At 49.3% G+C, this 27414-nt stretch overlaps 1 long non-coding RNA gene across 1 annotated transcript; it reads left to right on the top strand.

The window, feature by feature from the left end:
- The first annotated feature begins 24791 nt into the window (after positions 1 to 24791).
- Positions 24792 to 25726, top strand: LOC105739407. The gene is made up of 3 exons (XR_001115317.2): positions 24792 to 25021; positions 25259 to 25374; positions 25576 to 25726. It is a non-coding gene; the product is annotated as an uncharacterized LOC105739407 (long non-coding RNA).
- Positions 25727 to 27414: the final 1688 nt, after the last annotated feature.

The following is a 27414-nucleotide window of genomic DNA, read 5'->3' on the forward strand; positions in this document are numbered from 1 at the left end:
GCAGAGTACTGGAGAGGAAAGCACTGCCCAGAGAGAGTGCCAGAGGTCTGCAGAGAGGGCCCCCGGGGTTTTGGCTAAGCACTGATCTGTGTGTGCATGTGAAGAAACTGCTGAAGGCTAGGGAAACAGCCACCCAAAAGGAGCAGGCAGAACAATACTTGGAGCTCACACAGGGTGGGGGACAGGGTGGGGGACAGTTTGTGTTCCCACCAGCCAGGATGGAAAGACTTTATAATATGAGAATCCTCAGAAGAGTGTTGCCTAAGAAATGGTGGTAAATTAGCCGTAGCCTAAGGCTGTTTTGGACCCACCCTGACAACATTTAAAAGCAAGCCTCAGAAAGATCGAACTGATTCCAAATAACTTCATTGCACATAAAGTCCAACACTATTCAAAGAAGTATAACCAAAGCCAGAAATCAACAATGAATTTTCATGATGTCTGGCATTTGGTCAAAAGTAAGAAGATATGCAAAAAATTAAGATCCATAATTGGAGGTGGGAGTGGAGGTGGGAATCAATCATAAATGACAGATGATGGAATTCACAGACAAGGATGCTAAACAGCTATTAAAAATGTTTTCCACATGTTCAAGAAGGAAGAAGAAAACATGGTCATGTAAGGAGAGAAATGAAGCATATAAAAGGTCACAAGCGAAACTTTTAGAGATAGAAATTTAATACCTGAAATGAAAAATACACCAGATGGGATTCACAGAATAGAAGAAAAGATCATTGAGTCTCAAGCTAGAGAAACTATAGCTATAGCTATAGAAACTGTTCGAATCAAAGCAGAGAAAAAAGTCTTAAAAAACAAAAACAAAAACAGGGCACTGGTGACCTGTGGGATAATATCAAAGCATCGTGCCTGTGTGTAAGCGGAGATCTAGAAAGAGAAGAGAGGCAGGGACAGAAAAATGTTTTGAAGAAATAATGGGCAAGCGTTTTTTGAATTTGTTGGAAAGTATAAACCCACAGATCTAAGAAGCTTGATAAATCCCATGTAGAATAAATACCAAAAGAGCCACATCAAGGCATATTGTAAACAAATTTCTGAAAGCCAGTGATAAACAGAAATCTTAGAAGCAGCCAGATAAGAAAAAACATATTATGTAAAGAGGAAGAAAATATGAGAGACAGCAGATCTCTTGACAGAAACCATGCAAGCCAGAAGGCCATGGGAAGACATCTTTAATGTGCTAAGGAGGGGGTTGGTGGGGAGAACCTGCCAAGAATGATTTTCTTAACTCAGTAAAAATATCATTCAAAACTGGAGATAATGACTATTTTATACAAATAAAAACTGATGGAATTCATTGTCAGCAAATCTGTTCTACAAGAAATGTTCAAGGCTTTCTTCAACATTTCTTTATTTTTCTTCTTTCAGCAGCAGAAAAATAATTCCAGATGGAAATTTAAGTGACACCAATCAGTGAAGAGTAATTATAGAGGTAAATGCAAAAGATAGATAAACGCATTTTTCCTCAATAATTCACTGTTTAAAACAATTTATTTTGGAGTTTATAGTATATGTGGAAGTAAAATCTATGACAATAATAGCACAAAGATTGAGGGTTGGGGGAATGGAAGTGCACCGCTCAGTGATTCCTACACTCTATGTGAAGTGGAACAATATCATTTGAAAGTAGACTGTGACAAGTTAAAATACATATTATGAACTCTAGAACATTCAATAAAAAGAAAAAATTAAGGGATAGCTAATAATTCAATAGTAGGATAAAAGAGAATCATTAAAAATTAGACCCTCGATTAATCTAAAAGAAGGCATGAAAAAAGGAAAGAAGAAAGAAAGAACAGATGGGGGCAAATAGAAAACAAATAGCAAGAAGATAAATTTCAATCAAACATAATCAATAATTACATTAAATGTAAATTATCTAACCTCCAAATTATGAACAACAATTGTAAGATATAGTAAAGAAGGAAGATCCAAGTATATGTTGTCTACAAGAAATGCAATTTAAACATGAAGCACAAGTAGGTTAAAAGTAAGAGGGTAGAAAAAAGATATATCATGCTAACCCTAATCAATAGAAAGATAGAGTAGCTCTATTAATGGCAGACAGAAGAGATTTGCTAGCAAAGCGTATTAGTGGAGATAAAGACAGTTATTTCATAATGATCAAGGTGTCAGTTCATGAAGGGGACACAAAATCCTAAATATGTACATTCTTAATTACAACTTCAACTTACATGAAGCAAAACCTGATAGAACTGAACAGAAAAATAGAGAAATTCAAAATTATAGCTGGAGGCTTCAGTACCCCTGTATCAGATCAGTCAGAGTGTAACCAGAGAAGCAGAATTTATCTGTTGTGTGTCTGTCTGTCTATCTATCCATCCATCTATCTATCTATCTATGTATCTATCTATCTATCTATCCATCCATGCATCTGTCTGTCTGTCTGTCTGTCTATCTATCTATCTATCTATCTATCTATCTATCCATGCATCTATCTATCTATCTATCTATCTATCTATCTATCTATCTATCTATCTATCCATCCATCCATGCATCTATCTATCTATCTATCCATCCATCCATGCATCTATCTATCTATCTATCTATCCATCCAAGCATCTATCTATCTATCTATCTATCTATCTATCTATCTATCTATCTGTCTGTCTATCTATCATCTGTCTGTAGTTGATCCTTGAACAACATGGGTTTGAACTGCAGGGTCCACTTATAGGTGGATTTCCTCCCAGCTCTTCCAGCCCTGAGGCAGCAAGACCAGTCCCCTCTTCTTCCTCCTCTGCCTCAGCCTACCCAATGTGAAGATAATGAGGATGATGACCTTTTCAGTGATCTACTTCCACTTTACCAATAGTAAATATATTTTCTCTTCCTTATGATTATAATATTTTTCTCTAGCTTTATTGTAAGAATACAGTATATAATACACATACAAAATACGTATTAATAACTATTTCTGTTATTGGTAAGGCTACTGGTCAACAGTAGGCTGTTCGTGGTTGAGTTTCTGGGGAGTCAAAAGTTATTTGCAGATTTCCAATTGTGCAAAGGTTGGCACCGCAACCTCTGCATTATTCAAGGGTCAACCGTGTGTGTGTTTGTGTGTGTGTGTGTAAATGAAATTGGCTAATGTAATTGTGAGGGCTGTCTGCAAGTGTGAATGTGGGCTGACATGACACAGACACAAGCTGGAGCTGTTGTTCATAGGAGGAATTTCTTCTTTCCTTTGGGAAAGGCTTACTGAGCTTTTAAGATCTTCTGACTGATTAAGTCAGACCCTCCCAGGATAATCTCCCCTACTTAACATGGACTGATTATAAACTTTAGTGACACACGCAAAATCCCTGCACAGTGGCACCTAGGATTTAGATTGGGTAACTGGGACTGTAACCTCACCAACAGACACATCAGAATGTCATTACAGCCCTCTCTCAACAACTGATAGAATAAGCAGACGGAAAGTCAGTAACATATGGAAGACTTGAAGAATGTTACCAATCAGCTTTACTTAATTGGCACTTACAGAAAATCCCCTCTAACCACAAAATAAACATGGAATGTTCATCAAGGTGGACTATATTCTGAGCCATGAAATAGATCCCACTAGATTTAAGAAGATTAAAATCACACAATATATGTTTTCTGACCACAAGAGGATTAATTTAACTAGATATCAGTAACAGAAGGATGTCTGGAGACCACCTAAATATTTGAAATTAAAGAACACACTTCTAAATAACTCATGTTTCAAAGAAGAAATCACTAAGAAAATTAGAAAATATTTGGAACTGCATGAAAACGGAAATGCAATCCATCATACTGTATAGAGTGCAGTTAAAGCCACACTTCAGAGGGAAATGTATAGCATTCAATGCTTATGTTAGAAGAGAAAAAAGGTCCCAAATCAATTATCACCTTGAGAAACTAGAGAAAGAAGAGCAAATTAAACTCAACAACCAGAAAGGAGAAGAGAAAAAAAGGAAGAAACAGTAAAACAGAAACAGGAAATCTGTTTCACTGGTCCTTTTAATTCTGGAGTTGGAGGACACTGCCCTGATCTATATGATGATCTAGGAATTATCCTGCCTAAATCTGTATGATTATCCTTCCTAAGTCATAGATGACAAATAGGCTCAGAAACACCAGGTGGCTAGTGTGTGGTGAAGCTAGGACTCAAACACAGGCCCTCTTGCTTGTAGAAGTTCCCAGCTGCCTCCTGCCACTCCAGGGCTACTCCACTCCCAGAGGGCTGGGGAGGTCTCAGCCTGATGGCCTGAGGACATTTGGCACCCTGCACCCACCGTAGCTCATAAAATGCTTCCATTAGATGGGGATCTTGAGTTATTAGTACCAGACTGCACAGAGCTCACAAGTTCCAGCCTTCTGTCCATCATCACGCAGGGCCTCCTGCTCTCCACCCTGGGGTGCTTTTGTCTTGAGAGATGCCAGAGTGAGCTGACATCACTGGCGCTGCTCCTTGAGGCCATCCACCCAGAGATGTGCAGTGCAGAGAACATGATGGATTGGACCTGGGCCTGGGGGAGCTGGCTGGGATACCCGTGTGCTTTCCCTCAACATTTCAGAGGCGTCAAAGAAGGAGATTTGTTCTGCAGTGCCAAGGAACTTGGCCAGGCCTGGCCAGGCCGTGCCTCCAGCCCCTGCCAGGAGCTTCTCCAGTAGGGCGTTGGATAGCAGACAGGTGATGGCGGCCTCTACACACCACCCTCTCTCCCATGAAATTAAAGAGCTGCTACAAAAAGTCTCAATCTTGAAACTCAAAGAAATAGGAAAAAAAAAAAATGAAGGTGGGGAAAGTTGTCATCATGATGACCATGTGTTTGTCCTTGGCAGGTCGCTAAGCTGCCTGTGGTGGGTCGGCCCGTGGCCTGCCGGCCCACATACAGCCCCGGCCTCTGCCACAACCCCCAACGCCCAGCGCAGCTTTTGCTCTCACTCATCTGCTTTGCAGTAAGTTTGGGTCAAAAGAGGCCTTGAAAAGAGAGACAACCCAACCAGAACAGATGCAGCATGGAACACGTACGGGATCGTAAATGCTGAAACGACAGATTCTTCCATCCCCCCTTGAAAGTTTTGGCAAGGCGGGGCGTAGCTCGTGTGTCCGTGGCCCGTGGCAGAGAAGCCTCATCTAGGAATGGGATGGGCTTTTCCCAGGTCACAGAAAGCTTGAGGCAAAGGAGAAGGCACCTGTGCACGTCTCTGGTGACTGAGAGGTGATAATGTTTGATTGACAGTTGACAATGATGTTTGACTGGAGCAGAAACATTTCTGGACTAATTCACCCCTTCGCTCATCTGGATAGAAAAAGAGGGGCGTGCCGGTCAGGGAGAGAGTGAGAAAATAGAAGCAGATCAAGGGGACCAGAGCTGAACTCATGTGCCAAACTATACACACCGCAGGCCTGACTTTCACTACGCAAATGCAAGGTTGAATTAGGCACAGCAAATTCAAATGCTATTTATTGAAGGCTGGAGGTGTCCAGGCTCTTGTGGTTTGTGGAATGCGCCCCTCTTCCCCACCCTGCTCCCCACTCTCCCAGTCCTCACCCCCACTGGCAAATGAACTTGCTTTTCCTTCCATGCAAGTCCATTGAAATCAGGATATTAGTTATATTTGAAGTGACATGTTCTAAAGTTACTCGGAAAGAAAAAGGTATCAGTTTTCCATCAAGGCGCTTCCCATCTCAGACATGGTCCTGGGGATGTGCCCCTGATACCGAAACCAGCAGACCCTGCCTGTGGCTCCCCGGCCAAGACCAGGCACAGCCAAGGCTTGGCCTGGCTTTTCTGTTGCATCAGAGTGAAACTCGCTCACCAGATTCCTCCTACGTTTAAACCGGGCCTCGTACTTTTATTTTTTTATCTTTTTGAGGCAGGGTCTCACTCTGCTGCCCGTGCTGGAGTGCAATGGCGCAATCTCGGCTCACTGCAACCTCCACCTCCCGGGTTCAGGTGCTCCCCCTGCGTCAGCCTCCCAAGTAGCTGGGACTACAAGCCTGCACCACCACACCGGGCTAATTTTTTTGTATTTTTAATAGAGACGGGATTTCACCATGTTGGTCAGGCTGGTCTTGATCTCCTGACCTCAGGTCATCCACCCGCCTCAGCCTCCCAAAGTGCTGAGATTACAGGTGTGAGCCACTGCGCCTGGCCAGCCTTGTACTTTGGAGGCGGTGTTGACTCTTGCATTCCGTAGCTTTGAGAGCTCCCCATCTGAATCTCAGGCACATTTGACTTTTTCACTCTCGTAGGAGTGCTCTCCTTAGTCCATTGAGCAAACTGCTGAGAGCAGTCCATGGCCTGCCTGCTGTCATGGCCCGTGAAGCAGAATTGGAGATGAGAGGGGAGGACCTGGGCTGGACCGTGGGCAGCAGGAGATCCTGCAAACAGGGAACTGAGAGCGTGGAGGGAGGAGGAGGAGGGTTTGAGAGTGGGGAGGGGACCTGGGGGGTGCCTTGGTAAAAGCACCTGAAGACCAGGAGGAGAGGAAGGAGGGGAGCTGCAGGTTGTGAACAGGGCTGCAGGTTATGAATGGGGCACTCCGGCATTCTGAGAACTGGACACAGGGGCACCAGGTCCTAAGTGAGTTCTACTCCAGGGTGGCCGGGCCCCTCCCGAGAGCACTGACGTCTAACAGGAGTGTTGCTGCCCACTGCCTCCCACAAGAGGACACTTCGATTTGCCAGAGAAGGGCAGAGTTGGAGATGACTTTTTCTCAGCATCTTGCCTCGTTTTCCTCTACCCAGAAGTTTGTTTTTAAGGAAGTTTAAGCTTGTTGCTTTAGAATAGCAAAAAATAATATTTTGTAAAATAAATATTTGTTTTGTGCAGACTTAGGCCTTCCCACATATTGGTTTTTCTTGAAGAGGAGACACAACCACACCAGGGGTGAGGAGAAGAGAGACACAGTCATTCACTCATTGAGGAACAATCTTTCAGTTGAAACTGCAGTCTCCTCTTGGCCAAAGGGAGGGTGCTGACCACCTTCACCTGGAGGCCACCGTTGCTCTTTCAGGATCCTCTTTCATGGGTTTCTGGAGAGCCACTGGGTCAGAGCATGTACGTGGGCCATGAGGACTTTTCTTTTGCACCCCAACACATCTCTACCCGTCCTCCCCGCACCCCCAACCCGAAGAGGGGCATGTGACCCTGTCGGTGGGTGCGTGGTCCGTGTGTGTAATTTTGTCTGGAGCAGTAATTCTCGGAGTGGGCCCTGGACCCGCAGTGTAAGCATTGCCTGGTGCTGTGGTTTGGACGTGTGTCCCCTCCACATCTCATGTTGAAATGTATCCCCAGTGTTGGAGTGAGGCCTACGGAAAGGGGTTAGGGTCAAAGGTCAGATCCCTCAGGAATGGCTTCCTGCCGATCCCACCTCCCAGTCATGAGCAGGCCCTTGCTCGATTCGTTTCCGCATGAGCCAGGTGTTGAAAGAGCGCTGCTCCTCCCTCCGTCCGGCTTCCTCTCCTGCTGTGCCCTCTGCACACACAGCTCCCCTTCACCCTCCAGCCTAAGTGGGAGCAGCCTGAGGCCCCACCAGAAGCAGATTCTGATGCCAGGCTTCTTGTACAGCCTGCAGAACTGTGAGCCAAAGAAACCACTTTTCTTTAGAAATTGCCCGGCCGCAGGTGTCCCTTGATAGCCACACAAATGGGCACCTGTGAACTTGCTATAAATTCAGATTCTCAGGCCCCACCCAGAACTGCTGAGTCAGAAACTCCAGCAGCGGCCCGGAAGTCTGCCTTTTACCAGGAACCTGTGTGATTCCCATACAGAGTTTGAGGACCTCTGGTCTCTGGAACTGTATGCTTTAAATGGGTGCATTTTGTGTATGTGGATTATATCTTTAAAAAGATATCAAAAGACAAACAAAAAGATAATTGACTGCCTGAAGCAAAGATGGGAAAAGTGTATTGTGGGGTTTGTAACATGCAGAAGCAAATCTGTGGTAACGACAGTACCAAGGATGGGAGGGAGGAAGTGCAGATGCTGGTCAGGTTACTACATGTATGAGAAGTGGTAGAATATGGTTATGGTGTAATGACAGACTGAGAAGCTAAAGCTGTAACTTTATCTTTTTTTTTTTATTTTTTTTTATTTTTTTTTTTTGAGACGGAGTCTCGCTCTGTCGCCCAGGCTGGAGTGCAGTGGCGCAATCTCGGCTCACTGCAAGCTCCGCCTGTAACTTTATCATAATCCCTATTGCAACCATGAAGAGCTACACTAAGAGGTATAACAAATAAGGCAGTAGTGAAGATAAAATGAAATAATAAAAAATACTCAGCAGCTCTGCCTATGGAGTAGCCATTCTTTTATTCCTTTAATTTCTTAATAAATTGGCTTTCACTTTAAAAAAATACTCAATCCAATATAAGGAAGAAAGTAGGAAAAATTATTTAAAAAGAACAGATGAGACAAATACGAAATAAGTGTCAAGGTGGTAGATTTAAATTGAACTTCCCAATAAAACGATCCAGATTCTTAGGTTGGGTAGCTATAAAAGCAAGATCCAACTCTATGCTGTCTACAAAAAAAAAAAATAATAATAACATAAAAACATAAGTGGATTGAAAGTAAAAGGACAGAAATAGTTATATTCTGAACTATTAAAAGAAAGCTGGGGCAGAGATGTTAATATCAGATAAAATAGACCTCACAACAAGGAATATTACCAGAGATGAATAGATACATTATATGATCATAAAAGTGCTGTTCTGGCTGGGTGTGTTGGCTCACGCATGTAATCCCAGCACTTTGGGAGGCTGAGGCGGGCAGATCACCTGAGGTCAGGAGTTCGAGACCAGCCTGGCCAACATGGTGAAACCCTGCCTCTACTAAAAATATAAAAAAATTAGCCAGGCGTGGTAATGGGTATCTGTAATCCCAGCTACTCAGGAGGCTGAGGCAGGAGAATTGCTTGAACCGAGGAGATGGAGGTTGCAGTGAGCCAACATGGTCCCACTGCACTCCAGCCTGGGTGACAGAGTGAGACTCTGTCTCAAAAAATAAACAGATAAATAAAAGTGCCATTCTGTAGGAAAATATAGCAATTGTAAATACGCTTGCACCTTACAGCAGAATTTCAAAACACATGGATCACACAATAAAGGAAAAATATAAAAATCCCTGAGTATCATTGGAAACTTCAACAGTCCTCCAGTATTCCTCTCTGTAAGTTATAGAACAAGTAGACAGGAAATGAGTAAGGATATAGAACCCTGAATCACAATATTATCCAAATTGATTGATTTGACATTTATTAAACAATACTTTCAATATTAGCAGAATACACACTTCTTTTTTTTTTTTTTTGAGACAGAGTCTTGCTGTCGCCCAGGCTGGAGTGCAGTGGTGCGATTTCGGCTCACTGCAAGCTCCGCCTCCCGGCTTCAAGCAATTCTCCTGCCTCAGCCTCCCAAACAGCTGGGACTGCAGGCGCCCGCCACCACACCCGGCTAATTTTTTGTATTTTCAGTAGAGACGGGGTTTCACTGTGTTGGCCAGGATGGCCTCAATCTCCTGACCTTGTGATCCGCCCACCTTGGCCTCCCAAAGTGCTGGGATGACAGGCGTGAGCCAGCACGCCTGGCCAGAATACACACTTTTTTACAAGTGCACATGGAGCACTCACTAAGATAGAACATATTCCAGGCCATAAAACAGATCTCAACAAATTTTAAAAAGTGAAATTATGTGAAACATGTGGCCACAGCAGAATTAAGCCAGAAATTAATAGTATGTCTCTTCAAATATTTGGAAGTTAAAGAACATATTTTAAAATGACTCATAGATCAAAAAATCCAAAGAGAAATTAGAAAAAAAATTAACTGAGCAAAAAAGAAAATACATATGACAATTTGTAGGTGCTGGCAAGGCAGTGCTTGGAAGAATATTTATAGTTTTAAATGTATATATGTGAAAAGAAGAAAGTTCTGCCATCAGTAATCTAAGCTTCTACCCTTAAAAGCCTAGAAAAGGAAGAACACAATAAATTCAAAGTAGGGAGAAGAAAGAATATGATAATGATCAAAGCAGAAAGACTGGAAACAAAGTCAGAATGTCACTCTCATCACTCTTATTAACACTGTGCTAGAGGTTCTAACCACTGAAATAAAGCCAGGAAAAGAAGTGAAAGGCATGCAGATTGGAAATAAGACATAAAATTGCCTTTATATGCACTCAACATGATCATCTATGTAGAAAATCCTAAACAATCTACCAGAAAATTTGTAAGAGCTTATACATTTAGCAAAGTTGCTGGACATAAGGTTAATGTATGAAAACCATTTGTATTTCCATATACTAGCAGTGGACAATAGGAAGTTGAATTTAAAAGCAATATTCACCATAACATCACAAACATGAAATACTTAATGATAAATCTTACAAAATATGTGCAAAATTTATTTACTTAAAACTATAAGATGTTGATGAGAAAAAATACAAGAAGATCTAAATAAATGGAGAGATGTACCATGTTCATGGATTTGAGGACTCAGCCTTGTTAAGATGTAAATCCCTGCAAACTGAGCTATAGATCCAATGGAATCACGAACAAATCTCACCGGACTTTTTTTCCTTTTAGAAACTGCAAGCTAATTCTAAACTTATATGAAAATGCAAAGGCACTTAAATAACTCGCACAATTTTGAAAGAGAAAATATTGTAAATCTTCTTTGCAAGATTCACACTTGATTTTTGCAAGAGGTACAATAATGGCCCTGTAATCGAAACAGTGTGATATTGTCATAAGGACAAACATGTCGGTCAACAAAACAAAATAGTGTCTTGGAAATAAACGCATGGATATATGGTCAATGGATCTTTTTCAGCAAAGTGCCCACATAACTTGATGGGATAAAGATACTGTTTCCAACAAATGGTTCTAGAGTAGCTGGAAATAAGTCTCCAAAAACAGAGAGAAATGAATCTTAACTTATACCTTACATTAGATACAAAATCTAAATCATAATGGTTGTAGACCTAAAGGTAAAATTTAAAACCGTAAAACATCTAGAAGAAAACAAAAAACTGCTTTGTGATAATTTTATAGTCAAAGATTCTTAGATAGGATACAAAAACATAACCCTAAAAGAAAAAATTGACAAACTGAACTTTATCAAAATTAAAAGCTTATGCTCTTTAAAGACATACTTAAGAAAATGAAGAGACAAACCACAGACTAGAAGAAAGTATTTACAAAACACTTTTCTGATAGAGGACTTGTACCCACAATATTTAACTCTTATAACTCAATACTAAGAAGACAAATATAATCCACTAAAAAGTAGGTAAAAGATTTGAAATAACACATGAAATAATACCTAAGATGTTTAATATGATGTTTAACATCACTAGTCATGAGGGAAATTAACAATTAAAGCATTATGAATCACCACTGCCAGGTGCTGGTGAAAATGCAGCGCGCCTGGAGTCGTGGGCGTTGCTGGCAGGGGTGGAAAACGGTGTCGCCATTTGGAAGACAATTGAGTGGATGAGTTGAAGGTACCCTTAACATCGGCTCCAGCAATCCCACTCTCAAGAGAAATGAAACTGCAACCTGCACGCGAATGTCTAAAGTCGCTTAACTCACAATATGTGGATAGCCCACATGCCCATCCACAGGTGAACACGTGAACAACTGTGGTGCCTCCACCTGTCCTACAACCTATAACTCAGCAGTACCGAGGGCAGGATGCTGGTGCCACCACACGGGTCCCCCAAAGCCTGTTGCGAAGTGAAGGAAGCCAGACACAAAAGGCTCCATCATGTGGGAGTCACTCACGGGACAATTCTGGAGGACGCAAAGCTGTGGGACCGAGGAGAGACAGGTGGTGGTTGGGGGCCGGGAAGGGGCCTGACTGCAGAGAGGCAAAATGTGGGCCGCCTCTGTCAGGGCAGAAGTGCCCCACTCTAGACTCTTACCAAGTCGTCGGCTGTACATCGAAAAGGGGTGAGCCTTGTGTGTGTACGTGGTACCTCAATAAACCTGACTTGTAAAAGTAGCATGTGAAGTCATCAGCCCAGGACCCGACCATAGGAGGTGGCGAACAGTGAAAAGCAGACCCTGCTGGGTCCACCTTGCCTGGTGGGTGGGACAGGGAAGCGTCCCTGGAGAAGGCGGCTCATGGGCTTGGGGGAGGGAGGTCCTCTAGGGAGTGGGGAGAGCCTAGCCAAAGGTGGGAAGTGGAAGCTGGCTGGGAGGTTGGGGGTTGGGAGAGGGGAGGGAGGTGGGCCACCTGCGGAGAGGCTGAGTGTAGGTGGGTCCACTGTGGCGGCAGGCAGTGTGCCAGGGGTATCGACTGGGGTCTGTGGGAAGTGCTTGGAGTCAGAGCAGAGCTTTGTGGGCACCAGCCACAGTCGAGCTGTGCATCTTCCTCAGGCAACACTGCTGCGGCTCGGACACATCCCTAAGCCCTCCCATGGGTGCGATGGGCGTGCGGGAGGCGGCGTCTGAGCAGCCCTGACACAGGCCAGCTTGCTGGGAGCTAAGATTCCCTGTGTTCGCCACAGGCCCCAACGGGAAGGAGGGACGCAGGGGCGCCGGAGTCCACGGGAAGGAGGGACACGGGGGCGCCGGAGTCCACGGGAAGGAGGGACACGGGGATGCCGGAGTCCACGGGAAGGAGGGATGCGGGGACATCCCAGAGTCCATGGGAAGGAGGGACGTGGAGGTGCCGGAGTCCACGGGAAGGAGGGACGTGGAGGTGCCGGAGTCCACGGGAAGGAGGGACGCGGAGGTGCCGGAGTCCACGGGAAGGAGGGACGTGGGGACGTGCCAGAGTCCACGGGAAGGAGGGACGCCGGGACGTGCCGGAGTCCACGGGAAGGAGGGACGCGGGGACGCCGGAGTCCACGGGAAGGAGGGACGCGGGGACGTGCCGGAGTCCACGGGAAGGAGGGACGCGGGGACGCCAGAGTCCACGGAAGGAGGGACGCGGGGATGCCGGACTCCATGGGAAGGAGGGACGCGGGGACGCCGGACTCCACGGGAAGGAGGGACGCTGGGACGCCGGAGTCCACGGGAAGCAGGGACGCTGGGACGCCGGACTCCACAGGAAGGAAGGACGCGGGGACGTATCGGAGTCCACGGGAAGGAGGGACGCGGGGACGCCGGACTCCATGGGAAGGAGGGACGCAGGGACGCCGGAGTCCATGGGAAGGAGGGACGTGGGGACGCCGGAGTCCACGGGAAGGAGGGACGCGGGGATGTGCCGGAGTCCATGGGAAGGAGGGACGCGGGACGTGCCGGAGTCCACGGGAAGGAGGGACGCGGGGACGCCGGAGTCCACGGGAAGGAGGGACGCGGGGACCCGGAGTCCACAGGAAGGAGGGACGCGGACACGTGCCGGAGTCCATGGGAAGGAGGGACGCGGGGGGGGAGTCCAGGGAAGGAGGGACGCGGGGACGGCCGGAGTCCACGGGAAGGAGGGACGCGGGGACGCCGGAGTCCACGGGAAGGAGGGACGCGGGGGTGCTAGACTCCAAAGCTGGCAGCTTGCCTCACTTCCACACAAGGGTCACCAGCCCGGGGAGTTCAGCCACGTTTGAGAAGGAGCCAGGCTCTTGCGTGTTCATCTACCTGACTTTGCTACTTAAAGCTCAGCCATTGTGAAGTCAACTCATTTTCCCAGAGATGCCCGCCCTCCCTCCCACTCTGGATGGCAGGGGTCTTTGGCCCACCAGGGTGGCGTGTGGGAATGGGCGTGTTGCTGGTGTGCCCGGGCCAGGTGCAGGTGGTCAGCAGAAGGCTTAGCAAGAGCTAGAGGCGGGGAGAAGAGGTGGTGAAAAGAGCCCTGCAGGCGTCGGGGCCGGCGAGCAAGCAGCATTGGAGGAAGCCTCTACTTTGAGGCGGGCAGAAGTGGCAGCTTGAAGTGGGCATAGATTTGCCCCTCCCCTGCCCGGGCTGGGATCTGCACTGTGGCCCCTGCGTAAACAGACGAGACGACCCTCACATCAGAGGGACAGCCTCACGTGGCTGGGACTGACTCTCGAGCCCCTAACTCAGCTCCGTGCTAAGGAGGACCGATCACCACAGGCCGAATTCCGGGGTGACGGCAGCGTGGCACCCAGCCTGGCAGTGTGGGGAGTGGGGCCACCAGAGTCTCCAGGGACAGGAGGGCACAGCAGTGCAGCCCCTGCTAAAGACAGGCCCTTGGTAAGCAGGAGGGCGCCGTGGTTAATCGTATGATTTCTGCCACCTCCAAAGCCGCAGCTAATGGGAAGGCTATTTTAGCAAAACTGGAAAGAAAAATGCAATTTTTCTTGGCCACATCGTCTTCGTTTCCTCTGCTCCTGGCGTTCGGTTTGTCTCTTCTCACTACTGAGAGGCAGTTTTGCCAGCCTGTGCCTCCCGCCGGCTGTGGCTCGAGGTGTGGACGCCCGCGCCACCTTCCCGTTCCCGTTTCAGGCGGGAAGCTGCAGAGTTCTGGAGCTGTGAGTAGCACCGCTGTCGCCGCAAAGCAGAACCCCCGGTGATTAGGGACACTCCACGGACTTCACGGCTGCACGGCCGGCATCACGGCCTGCTTTTGCTCCAGCGTGTTGGGACGTGCGAGAGGCATTTACGACCTCAGCGACACATTCCCTCAACCTCGTCACGCTGCAAGTGCTGCCAGGGTGTGTTCAGGGGACACTCCCTCTCGGGCTGGCTTGTGCGGGGACACGTGCATGCACACACACAGACACGGACTCACATAAATGCAATCCACATGCACACACTCACACAATAGGCTCCTATGCACAGACCCTTACACTCATGTGAACGCACTCATGCACATGCAAGACTTACATATTCACACTCACACCCGTGGACACACCCAGACATGGATACACACTCATACAGGCACACATGTATCCAGACACCCACGCACAGACACACTCACGCTCACACCCATAGGCACACCCAGACATGGATACACACACAGGTAGTCACAAGCACTCACATATCCAGACACCCGTGCACACTCAGACCACACATGGGCACACCCAGACATTGATACACACAGGCACACACATATCCAGACACCCATGCACAGACACACTCATAGTCACACTGACACCCATGGGCACACCCAGACATTGATACACAGGCACACACATATTGAGACACCGATGCATAGACACTCACATTCACACACGGACACACCGAGACATTGAGATACACGAACACAGGCACACACATGCACTCGCATATCCAGACACCCAGGCACACTCAAACTCTCACATTCACACATTCACATACACTCACGTGAATACAATGCATGCACACACAAACACATACCTATATACTTGTGAGTGCAGAGAACACTCTCACACATTTGCACTTATACTCACATGAATACAATAGAAACACACGCATACACACTCGTGTGCCCAGACTCACATTCACACATTTGCACACTCTCATGAATATAACACATGCATCCATACATGTGCCCAGACCCAGAGACACACACTCACATTCGCACTCACACACACGTGAATATAGTACTCACACACACATGCATACACACTCATGTGCCCAGACCTACAGACACTCACATTCGCATACTCACACACACGTGAATATAGTATATGCACACACACATACATACTCGTGTGCCCAGACCCACACACACACACATTCGCACACTCACACACGTGAATATAGTACTCACACACACACATACACACTCATGTGCCCAGACCTACAGACACACTCACATTTGCACACTCACACACCTGAATATAGTATATGCACAGACACACTCGTGTGCCCAGACACACTCTCACACATTCGCACACTTGGAGCGCCCCCCTCCCACTCACAGGCGTTGTCCTGGGGACGAGTCAAGCCGTCAGGTACCTACACTCTGAGCTCCCGGATCTCTGGGCCGACACCAGACGCTGCTGCTGTTCTTACTGTGGAGTGTATTAGACTCCGGGGGCGTCCACAAGGGGGGTGTGGGGGGCCCCGGAGACCTTTCTTCCGGGAGGGCAAGTTTCCAAACGCAGTCCTTCACGTTCAAGGATGCCCTCTCGCTGCAGGATCCTGGACTTGTCATGGGGTCTGGATTAGGTTATGCTAATGGCATCCACACTTGGCCTTTCCCCTCTTTCCTTATAAATCAGCCAACAGTGGGAGGCCATGGGCTTCGCCAGAAGCCTCTGGAAACAGAGCTGCTCCTTTCCAGCAGGCCAGGCCGACCGGGGAGGCCCCAGCCCCATCGTGTGCTGGGGGAAGGTGAGCCAGGCTCCCATCACGTGCCGGGAGCTGATCTTGGCAGGCCGCGTCCTCCCGAAGCCTGCACGTCAGCCCCAGGGCTTTCCAACCGCCTCTGCTCCCAGAGGGGACCAGCAGGGACGAAGAGGTAGAAGGCAGCACTGAGACATCAGTGTCGGGCGCGGGTCCTCCCGAAGCACAGCGGGCCCACCTCCCCCGACAGAGGATCGTGCAGCAGTCAGAGTTGCACACGGGGCTTCTGAGATGTGCGGCCCGGGCGTAAGAGCTGCATGTGTTCAAGCTGCTCCGTGTTGGAAAATGTATGTAAAGTAAAATAAACACGGCTCTCGCTGGGAGGGCTCCGGCATCCAGGGTTCTGGCGGGGCGGGGGGATGTGGTCAGCCAAAGCATTTGAGGAAGCGGCTGTGACTCACGGGGCCTGAGCTGCAGAGGAGCTGGCTCCCGAGATGCAGGACACGCTGGAGACACTGGACCCGGGACGCTCAACACACCCTGCCCCCCATTGCGGAGACGGGCTCCAGGGAGGCACAATGGCAGGCTTTGTCTCGGAAGAAAGTTCTAGCAGCCCTGCAGGTGGGGCGTCTGGGATGCCCTGGGGTGTGAAGACCATGCAGCGGGGCCCTCTGGAAGGCAGGGCCAGTGGGCGTCTGGCCAGCAGGTCAGGACTAGCTGAGGCGTCTGTGGAGACCCACAGGGTCCGGCTCACCTGGTGGGGGGAGCCCTGAGTGGGTGGCGCAGGTTAGGGACCCTGAAGCAGCTCTTCTTTGCCTGGGGTGGCCTAGGAACGCTGCCTCCAAGCTAGGCCTCCCAGATCCGACCGGACCCCGCAGAAGCTAGCACCTGTGGGCCCAGCACCTGCCCAGGTGTGTGACTTCAGTTTCACGTTCAGCGTGAGAACACACATTCTATTAACAGCAAAATTCTCGTTGATAAAAATGCAGATGAAATTGCATGCAGGAAGGAAAACCTCCGGAGTGGCTCCTAAACGCAGCATCTCACAGGCCCTCTGTAATCAGAACAATGTGAATTACGCCAATTACACTAGGAAAGGGAGGCCCCTTGTGGGAACATGGCACCAGCCGGGACCCCAGCAACTGCTCCCCACAGAGGGTATTTAGGTTCTTTTTTTCTTTCTTTCTTTTTAATTTTTTTTGACTTGAAGAAATCTCTGTAAATTGAATCTCAGAAACGCTGGAAGAATCCCAAATGTGGTTTATAGAAACAGTTTGAAGTAGTCCAACGTAAGTCTAGATTGCCTGCATTTTTTTTTTTTTTTTTTTTACATCTGTGAAATCAAAACCAGACAGAACGCTGTATTAAAATGCAGTGCCTAATGGTGATTTTTCCCATGGCTAATGTAACGAGTCTCAACTCTTAGTTTCCCTGTTTATCTTGGAGTGTCTGAAATCCCATCGACCCCTCTCTTCTCCTCCTGTGCTATTGTCTCTTTTTCCCCAGCAGGGTCTCAGGAAAGGGGCCTGGGAAGGAAAGCGGGTGGGCAGGGGCTTTCCCGGGATGTGTCCCGGGCCCTGTCTCTCACACCAGCCTCCTGGCTCCCCTGCTCCCCAGTTCTCTTCCCATAACCCCATCTCCACTTTGGAGCTCAGGGCCTGGCCCTAAGCTGATTCACACAGTTTCCAAGCAAACAACGAGCTTTGCCACCTCTGTGCCTCTGCCCGTGCCATGACCCCTGCCTGGGGTACCCTTCCTTGCTGCCCTGGACGACTCCCCCTTTCCCTCCAAGGTCCAGATTACGTCTCACCTCTCCTGTGACACCCCAACACCTCCTCTCCCCCAGAGCACCACAGGCTGCTCCCTCCCCAGACAGGGCACCCGTGGAACTGTGCATCTCACTTGGGTAGCATCTAACACATCTTGGGGGACCATCTGCTGTCTCCTTAGCGTCTGTGTAGACCTGGGGTGTCGTACTATCATCCTGGGGGCCTGGACTGCTGCGTGGAGGGTTCTGAGGCTGTGCCTGGCCTAGAGGACGGCATGGGCTGCTTAATGACATCTCACAGCACGCAGGAAGGGCGAAGTGCAGCTCCTGGATGGGCTGTTGCCGTGGTCTGGCCCCCATGGTGCTCAGACTTGCCAGAGCATCTCAATCTCTGGGAGGCTTGTTAAACCCGGGTCCCCAGGCACCACTGCCAGGGATTCTGAGGCAGGAGGTCTGGGATGCCCCAGAACTTGAGTATCAAACAAGCTCTCAGGCATGGCCAGTGCCACCGGTCTTCAGGCTGGGAACGTGGATCTCAGTCCAGGCTAGCTGCCTCTGTAGCCCTCGGGAGCGCGTTAGAAATGCAGACCCTCCCGCTGCCCAGATCCACTGCACGAGAATCTGTATCTCTATGAGACTCCGGGGGCACCTGTCTGTGGAGTTTGAGGAGCACAGCCTTAGATGCTAGTCCCTGGTGTGGGCACCATGCACCACTCCTGCATTCGTGTCACTACCTGCTTCTGCACATAGGAGGCACCTCAAATGCCATTTAGAATGGATACTCAGTAAGCCAAATGTGGCCTCCTTTTTCCCTTTTGGAAAGGAAGGTCTTTCTTTCTCAAACCTTGTGTCTAGAACATTCCCCAATGAAGGGAGGATGTCTCATTAAAAACACTGAAAGGGGCTGGGCGCGGTGGCTCACGCCTGTAACCCCAGCACTTTGGGAGGCTGAGGCGGGTGGATCACGAGGTCAGGAGATTGAGACCATCCTGGCCAACATGATGAAACCCCGTCTCTACTAAAAATACAAAAATTAGCCAGGCGTGATGGTGGGCACCTGCAGTCCCAGCTACTCGGGAGGCTGAGGCAGGAGAATGGTGCAAACCTGGGAGGCGGGGCTTGCTGTAAGCAGAGATTGCACCACTGCACTCCAGCCTGGGCAACAGAGCTAGACTCCATCTCAAAAAACAAACAAACAAACAGAAACACTGAAAGGACATTGCTTACACACCGGCCTTTTGTAGAGAGGCTCTGCAGCCTCAAGGAAGTGTAACTCCTAACACAGCCGGCTGCACTGACTCAATTATACCTCTATTGGACCTTCCCAAGTGCAGAACTGCCACTGTCATTTCTGATCGTAACAACCCAAATGCATGTCTCCAGATAGCACCAGAAGGAGGAGCTGGAGGGATAAGGATGGTAATGCTTCGGTGTCAGCACCACAAAGTAGAGGGGAGCAAAGGTCTGGTGGGGGGACGTGATGGTTCTTCCCAGCTGGGGTCTCTCGTGGTCTCTGTCTGACTGGAGTTGGGGAGGGATATTTAGACACCTGGACATGCGTGTCTGCATGACCCTGGGACCCGCTCTCTAGAAAAGCACTGGGCATGTTCATTTATCCACCCATTCCACATGCACCTATTGTGTTCCTACTGTATGCCAGGCACTAGACTGGGTGCTGGGAAATGCTCCTATGAGGGAATTGTTTTCTGTGCTAATTGTTGCCATACAAAAAGGCACAGGCCAGGGACAGTGGCTCACACCTGTCATTCCAGCACTTTGGGAGGCCAAGGTGGGTGGATCACCTGAGGTCAGGAGTTGGAGACCAGCCTGGCCAACATGATGAAACTCCGTCTCTACTAAAAATACAAAAAATTAGCTGGGCTTGGTGGCAGGTACCTGTAATCCCAAGTACTTGGGAGGCTGAGGCAGGAGAATCACTTGAACCCAGGAGGTAGAGGTTGCAGTGAGCCGAGATTGCACCACTGCACTCCAACCTGGGTGACAGAGTGGGACTGTGTCAGAAAAAAAAAAAAAAAAGGAAAAGAAAAGGAAATAAAAGAAAAGAAAAACGCACAGAAATTTTAACCAACCAGGAGGCAATCAGACTCTGGGGAACTTTCGAGATCCTTATCACAATTTCCCACCCCACCCACCCTGTTACTTCCTCTACTTTTCTCTCTCTTGTTGCCTTGTCTCGACCCTTTGTGCTGCGAAATGGGTACCCATACATGGGGCTGGGGGCTTTAGACCAGTGATGGGTGTCAGTCCACACAAACAGCTAATCTGGATACATGAGGCCAAAACCTTCTCGTTTTTCTGGGCAATTTTTTTTCCTGGCCCAAAATTTTTTGATTGCTATAAACTCACAAGAGTGGGGTGGACCATTAAGGCTAATTTCAGGCCCAATATTGTCATTTTTAGAGGAGAAAAGTAGAAGCCCTGGGCACTTGCCTGGGTAGTGGCTGAACCAGAGGTGACACCTTGCTCATTGCCAGCACAGCCCCACCATGCACCCAGCACCACGCCAGGCACTCACCCTCTTAACTCATACAACACGACAGGTGGCGTGTTTGTGAAACTAGTGGAGGTTTGTGTTCAGGAGGTGGAGGAGGGAGGACAGGAAGGAGAGGGAGAAGGGCATGTGCTGGAGAAGTAAATCCAGAGATCACACACAGCCACGGCATCACAATGCATGCTTGATGTCAGTGTTTGCACTAAGGGCAATGGGGAGCTATTGAAGACTCCAGGCTGGAAGCAACACAGGCAAGACTGTGTTTTACAAGCATCTCTGTTGCATTTGGTCGGCTGAGATAGAGGCTGAGCTGAGGTTGTTGGAGAACTCAGCAGAGGAGGGTGTTGGCTTGAACTAGGGAAGTATGTTGTGTAAACAGGAGGGCTGTGACCTGTTGCAGTCTTACTTTCCCACTGACTTCTGTGGAGTATCAGTTTCCCGTTGCCTCTGTAACACACTGCCACAAACTGGACTTTAGAACAATAGATGTTCATCATCGCTCTTCCCAGGAGCGTCCGGAGGGAGCCAGCCCCTGCCAACACCTGGACCTTAGGACCTCCGACCTCCAGAACTGGGAAAGACTAGATGTGTGTGGTTGGAAGCCTCTAAGTCAGTGGTCATTTGTTATAGCAGTGCTAGGGGCACTAGGAAACAATTATCAGAGGCAAGAGACAAAGTCTTATTAGCTACCCTCCTCTGAAGGATAGAAAGGAAAATATGAGACCAGGAGGGTGTTGAGAGCCGAGTGGACTGAAGTGAAGGCTTGGGGCTCCTTGGGGATTTTGTTTGTATGGGTTATTTTGTTCCCAGGAGTCTCAGGCTGTGTAGCCAAATGCAGTCTGCAGTTCTACTCTTCCCTTTCTTTGAAAGCAAACAGCCTCTTTTGGAAGAGTGAAGGGCACCCGAGGTTCCAGCTGGGCTGGGCCGGGCCACGGAGCTCCCAGAATGTGTACAGAGCAGACAGCACCCTGCAGTTGGGTGGGCGCTGGCTTTGAGGTCTGGAGATCTAGATGCCCACAAGGTGCCCCTGGCAAGTGGGGGCTGCAAAGGCATCACCCACCCCACTGGGCTGGGGCAGAGAAATTGACACGACGCATCTTATGCGCTCAGAAAACATTTCTAATGTATTTATTTTTTGTGGTTCAGCTACAGAAGAGAATACGAAAGGGCTGAAGGGGATGAATGAACAAGGGCAGGAGAAGGACCGCCCTGAGGGCAGGAGAAAAGGGTGTGAATCGGGGTAGAAGTCAGAACCCCACCAGCTTCTCGCCTGGGAACCAATTGCTGGAGCTGCTTCCTTCCTTCATTCATTCCTGCTTTCTTCACTTCTTCATTCCCTGAGCATCAGACATGGTCATAGGCCCTGCTGAGAATCAAAACAGAACAATGAACAAGTCCCACTCTCAGAACACAGGCAGAGGTGAAATGTTTGGTGGGCTACGGTGATGGCTTTGGAGATTTATTGGTTGCTTCTGTGGGGTTACTCTGGCTGGGATGGGGACCCCAGGGGCCTGCTACGGACAGAATTGTCTCCCTCTCAAATTTGTATATTGAAGCCTTAACACCCAGTGTGATGGTATTTGGAGGGGGGACTTTGGATGGTGATTAGGTTTAGATGAGGCCATGAAGGTGGGACCGCATGATGGGATTGGTGTCCTTACAAGGAGAGGAAAAGGCTGGAGCTCCCTCTCTCACCTTGTGAGGACAACGTGGGGAGGCAGCTGGGAAGCCACCTCCAAATCAGGAAGGGCCCTCATCAGGAGCCAAGTCAGCCATACCTTGATCTTGGAATTCCAGCCTCCAGAACTGTGAGAAACAAATTCTTCTTGCTGAAACCATGCAGCCTGAGCTGGTGGAAGCGTTTGGGGTGAGCATGGCTCCTGCAGGGAGATGGAGCAGGGACATTGTTTCAGGTCTAAGGCTGCTGGTAGAGCCTCAGCTTCTCTTCCGTGGCACTCACCAGGCCATGCTGGGAAAGAAGTCTGAGCCAGGTAGTTTGGAAAACGCCCCCTTGGTAACTCTTTTGGGAAACAGAGACAGACGTCAAGGTCTTGTCCACTTTGTGCAGGAAGATGACATGCTGTAACAAGGAAAAGAAAATGGGAGGTCCTCTGTCTTATGGAATTTGGGGTCATAAGTGTGTCTACAACACCTTACTGTGTCTCAACTCCCAGCTTCTCAGGAAGAAGAGACAAAGAATGTAGGTCAGCAGAGCAGAGCCCAAGGGGCTGGTCCACAGTCCAAGTCACACATGATGAGGACAGTATTGAGAGTCATCACACGATGGTGGCGGTGATGGTGGTAATAATGATGGTGGTGATGGTGATGATGGTGATGATGGTGGTGATAATGATGGTGATGATAATGGTGGTGATGATGGTGGTGATGGTGATGATGATGATGGTAGTGATGATGGTGGTGATAGAGGTGATAATGGTAGTGATGATGGTGATGATGGTGGTGATAATGGTGGTGGTGAGAGTGGTGATGATCATGATGGTGATGGTGGTGATGACGATGATGGTAATGATGGTGATGGTGGTGGTGGTGATGATGGTGATGGTGGTGATGATGACGATGGTGGTGGTGATGGTGGTGATGGTGATGATCATGGTGATGGTGGTGATGATGGTGGTGGTGATGGTGGTGGTGATGGTGATGACAATGATGGTAATGATGGTGGTGGTGGTGGTGATGATGGTGATGGTGGTGGTGGTGGTGATGATGATGGTGATGGTGGTAGTGATGATGGTGGTGGTGGTGGTGATGGTGGTGGTCATGATAGTGGTGATGGTGGTGATGATGGTGATGATGGAGGTAATGGTGATGATGGTGATAATGATGATGATGGTGATGATGATGAGGATGATGGTGATGGTAGTGATGGTGGTGATGATGGTGGTGGTGGTGATGCTGGTGATGATGATGGTGGTGATGGTGGTGGTGATGATGGTGGTGATAATGATGATGGTGTTGGTGGTGATGATGGTGGTGGTGATGATAGTGGTGATGATGGTGGTGATAATGATGATGGTGATGCTGGTGATGATGATGGTGGTGATGGTGGTGGTGATGATAATGGTGATGATGGTGGTGATAATGATGATGGTGATGCTGGTGATGATGATGGTGGTGATGGTGGTGGTGATGATAATGGTGATAATGGTGGTGATAATGATGATGGTGATGCTGGTGATGATGATGGTGGTGATGGTGGTGGTGATGATAGTGGTGATAATGGTGGTGACAATGATGGTGATGCTGGTGATGATGATGGTGGTGATGGTGGTGGTGATGATAGTGGCGAAAATGGTGGTGATAATGATGATGGTGGTGGTGGTGATGATGGTGGTGGTGGTGGTGATGATAAGGATGATGATATTGATTATGAGAGTTGTCTTAGTCCATCTGGGTTGCTGTAACAAAATACCGTAAATTGGAGGCGAAGCATGGTGGCTCACGCCTGTAATCCCATAATCCCAGCACTTCAGAAGGCTGAGGCTGGAGGATCACTTTAGGCCAGGAGTTCAAGATCAGCCTGGGCACTACACAGGAGGATCCTATCTCTACAGAACATTTTAAAATTAACTGGGTGTGGTGGTGTGTGCCTGCAGTCCCAGTTACTCAGGAGGCTGAAGTAGGATTGCTTGAGCCCAGGAGGTTGAGGCTGCAGTGAGCAATGATCTCACCACTGTGCTCCAGCCTGGGTGGCAGAGCAAGACCCTGTCTCTAAAAAAACCCAAAAAAATCCCCCAAAACACCCATAAATTAGGTGGCTTATAAACAACAGAAGTTTCTTTCTCTTAGTTCTGGAGGCTGGGAAGTCCAAGATTAAAATCCCAGTAGAGTCAGTGTCTGGTGGGGCCCATTTCCTCGTAGATGGTTATCTTCTCACTGCGCCCTCACATGGCGCAAGGGGCAAGGGGGTTTTCTAGAGCCTCTTATAAAGCACTAATCCCATTAATGAGGGCTCTGCCCCTTAACCTCGTCACCTCTCGAAGGCCCCATCTCCTAATCCCATCACTTTGAGGGTGAGGATTTCAACAAATGAGTGTGGAGGGACACAAACACTCAGGCCCCAGCGTGGCCCGGCACCTGCAGAGTGTGGCTTGGTGCAATCACTCTTTAAGATCCCGCCCCTGGTTACTCGGTTTATTTCCCCCCGCACAAACCTCTAAGGCTGGGCTGCTGATCATCCTCTTCCTGCAGACGAGAGCCTGCAGGCCTGGAGATGACGCAGCCTGCGCAGGCCACACGGCCTGCAGGTGGCACTGCACTGCAGCGGCCCGGGATGGGCCCCACGTCCTCAGTGCCCTGTGATGTCATTTCAGTGTCGGAGCAGGGAGGGACCTGCTTGTTTTAGAGAAGGGGTTCATCTGGGACACCCCTGAGCTTTGTCCCAAGCCTCGACAAGTCACACACTTCCCACTTGCGAGTAGTTTCTCTGCATGCACCAGGCAGTGGGACCCAGGAAGAAATCGCGTCCGCTAAGTGGTGTCGTCTGCCTACAAGACCTGCACAGCTCCCAGGCCTGTGGCTTTGGGCACCAGGTGCTGGGCCGGCGTCTGGAAATGATTAATTCCCTTTGGAGAGAAAAACATCACAGCTGCGTGGCCCTTCCCGGTCCTGGGCGTGGGCAGGAGGCAGCCGTGCCCGGGATTTCACGCTGCCCCCACGCCTCCTTCCCCATGCTTTTGTGACTTGCATCAGGGTAGATTTATTTTCCGATCCAGTGGTCTGTCAACATGTCAATTGACTTGCCTACATCTGCTTTTTCCCCATGCCAGGACGGTGCCGGCCGAAAGGGAAGTGTCAGCTGTTCTTCTGTCTTTAAAAGGCAGTAAAGAAACAAGCGCAGGGTTGGGTTTCGTAACGTGAGAGGAGGCCAAGGACACAGCATAGAGTGAGTTACCCGGGCAGTGAGGGAGTCGGTGGGGCTGGTCCACATCGCTGTCCCAGGGAACAGTATTTCTCTCTTTCTTCAGCCCTGATGCGTGTTGCTGGGCTGTGGACACTGGACGAGTTCAGAGAACTCCGGGCCATGTAGGCCCCAGAGGTGCAGGCTGATGGATGGGCTTGTCTTTCTCCCCTTGTCGCCTGTCAGATCTGATGGGAAATGCATGTGGGCGAGGAGGTGATGGGCTTCAAGGCGCGGCCCTCTGGTCGCAAGCCGCCTGTTCTCAGAATACAGCTGGCTGTGTTGTAATCGCACGCTGATCTCACAATAAATTACATGTGCATGGAACGTGCTTTCAGATGAGCGTGAATTTTTACAGTGTGCACAAACAAAATCCCCCAGCCTGGAGAGCTAAAAGCAGGAGGCAGCCCAGGGGGTGACAGGGCTTACCTTTCTGGACATGTGTGACCTGAAGCCTCTGCACTGGGGCTGTGCTGCTAAATACAGCCGTGTTCGTGGGCCCCGCTGGGTGGTTTTGCAAAAATCCATGATTCAGTTCACACTGATAATCTGCTCTGAGGCTGTGGGTGAGGGAGGATTTTCTGGGGGAACAGAAGGTGATCTGAGGGCTGGAGGGGAAGTGGGTTTTAGCTGGGGCTTTCGGCTGATCCTGGCCAAGAGACAAGGTTGCAGAGTTGATTCTAAAAGTTGGATGTGTCTTGGGGTGAGAGTACCTCTGTCATATCATCAGACTCAGTATGAAGGTGGTGGCAGTCCTCGAGAGGGAATGGGCCCAGCTAACAATGGCCCATGGACGTTTGAAGAAAAGGGGGAAGAGTGCTCTTGCTCTGAGACCTCAGGGTGTCCCAAGACGCAAAGGAGAACAGAGCCCAGCGCGTCAGGAAAGGTCCCATGAGTCTCTCATTGGTCCCCCACCCTGAGCTGTCTCCAAGGAAATCTCTTCTGGAATAATTTATCTTCCATGTCAACTGGTCAGGACAGCCTCTGTGGGTTTGGGAAGGTAGGAGGGAGCTCCAGAGACAGCACCGAGCAGGGTTTGATGCCCAGACACTTGCTCCCAAGACGATTAACTTGGGAAACTGGAATTATTCTGCCCAGAGGAGGCTGCGTTGTGATCCACAGACATCTGATGTCTCAGGCCACATCAGTAATATTCTGTTTTTCCCGGAGACCTGTGCTCTGACTTATCCATCTGCATTTGGACATTGGAGTCTGTGAGGCCAGCCCTCGCCTTTCTGTGTGTAGGTGGGGAACCTGAGGCCTAGAGAGAGGCATGGCTTGCCCGAAGTGGCGCTGACGGCGTGAAGTTGCACTTAGAAGCCGAGTACCTGTCTGGACAGCATCTACCTTTATGGGCCACCAGGCTAGCAGGCCTGGCCCAGAACAAGACCTGCAGCCTGTGCCAAGGAGAGAGGTGGCCTGGGTCAGGTCCGGTGCAAAAGCTGGCTCTGAATGACGTCTGTGATTCTCATGAAGGCAAGGATCCCAGCAAAGCCATCAGGGGGAAATTGGAGTTTGAGCAGTCATGGCAGGTGTCTGACAATATGACAGACATACACCCATCCCAAAACATGTCCAATGTTCAGAATCGACTCTGCAACCTTGTCCCTTGGCCAGGAGTGGCCGACAGCCCCAACTAAAACCCACTTCCCCTCCAGCCACTCCACTGAGTTTGGTAGAGCAGTGTCCACCCAGGAGTGACCACCAAAAATAGCTGGAAAGAAGCAACTAGGGAACAGGGCCGATGGGTTGGCTGCTGTGGGCCCCTCACTGGCAGGCCTCTGGCTCTGCCCAAATCCTCTTGGTACCCCTTAGTCAGGGGATATCACCTCCTCATCACGGATGGGAAAGTGAGGCTCAGATCTCCACCAACTGCTCAAGGCCACATAGCCAGGCCACACAGAGCAGGAGCCAGAGCCTGAGCGCTGTTTTGTCCGATGCCAAAGCTGTTTCTGAGAGTTCCCGCACCTCCATGAGCCCTGTGGGGCATGAGGAGCACTGCCTATGCCCTTAGGTAGATGCCTC

Source organism: Nomascus leucogenys, chromosome 2 (genome assembly GCF_006542625.1).
Source record: "Nomascus leucogenys isolate Asia chromosome 2, Asia_NLE_v1, whole genome shotgun sequence".
Lineage (NCBI taxonomy): Eukaryota > Metazoa > Chordata > Mammalia > Primates > Hylobatidae > Nomascus > Nomascus leucogenys.